Here is a 1,363-nt window from a genome sequence, read left to right on the forward strand (position 1 = left end):
ATAAATAAACTGAACAAAAAAAGACCCAGAGACACAGAAGCGTGAACAGACTATGGAACTTCAGACGGAAGGCAGGGAGGGTGGGTGGGAAGAGATCAACCAGTGAACTTGTCTGCATATATGCCTAACCCATGGACACAGACAATGGGGTGGTGAGGACCTGGGTAGGGAATGGGAGTGAGAGGAAGAGGATAATAAGGAGTAAAGAAGGCCCTATGCAATATTTCAACAACAAAAATTAGAAAAGAGAGAGAGAGAGAACCTCCTGTTCACTATCCTGGCATCCTGTCCCCGCATTGCTCTCACCCACCTCCATGTCATCCTTCACCTTTCCTCCTAAACCTCAAATTCACATACGTAGTTGCAAATGGTTATTCTCTGGAGCATTTGAGGTCTCTTGCCTCAACAGTTGTCGACAGTTTGGCTGAAATAAAATCTTATCAACCATTCTCTCCATGTTTGGACATTTCCTACATTAACCTGTTGGTGTTTACTCATTTACTACATAGGTTCATATAAGTTTCTTCCTATGTGGAGAGTGAGGTGAAGACTATTAGGGAAAACATGCTACCACCACATGATGATGGTGGTGATTCCAAAGGGTTTGCACGCTTTTGTATGGGGATGAGGCTTCAAAAATTGAGCCCACCAACCAGGGTCCATGTGTACATGATACAAACTCTCCCACATAGAGAAGCTGGGAAAACACAACTTTTGCACACAAAGAGCAGGGAAGTTGAGTAAAATATGTGGTTTCAGGAGGCATCTGTGTGCTTGTGAGAGTGGCAGCAGGTTTGAGACAGAGGCTGAAGCCACAGCTTCCAGCCCAGCCTCTCCTGCCTCCTCACATGTAGAGGTTTGAGTTTTGTGAAGGATCTGATTGAGAAATAAAAAGGAGAATCTTTCAGTCTCAAAATAAAAACATCATCCAATGCAAATTCTTATTCCAAACCACAGAAAAGCTACATGGCTGATGGCAGGTGAAGGAGGGGGAGAGAAAGCCCCATCTAGATGCCTCTGGGGGAGCATCTCTGGGTCCTCATCAAAACCCCACGAAGGAGGACTCTCAATCCTGGAAGCTGCCCCCAAAGGAAGGGGGTCAGGGTGACATGTCTCAGGAAAGGAGGGAGGGAGGGCGTCAGGACAGGACCCATTGAGGCCAGCATCCTTGAGTCCTTTCCCATCTGGGGTCACCCCTAGGATGACAAGCTCAGGCATGCAGCCCAGGGTCTCAGCTGCCCCTTATATGCAGACTCCATTCAAATGGGGCTCTCCTCCTGCTCATAAAAGGGGGCCCGTGCCCGGCATTTTGGGGAGACACCCAGAACCCAAGCGCCTGAGACAGGACCCCAGCGGCTCCACC

Source organism: Myotis davidii, unplaced genomic scaffold (genome assembly GCF_000327345.1).
Source record: "Myotis davidii unplaced genomic scaffold, ASM32734v1 scaffold6327, whole genome shotgun sequence".
In the NCBI taxonomy this organism is placed as follows: Eukaryota; Metazoa; Chordata; class Mammalia; order Chiroptera; family Vespertilionidae; genus Myotis; species Myotis davidii.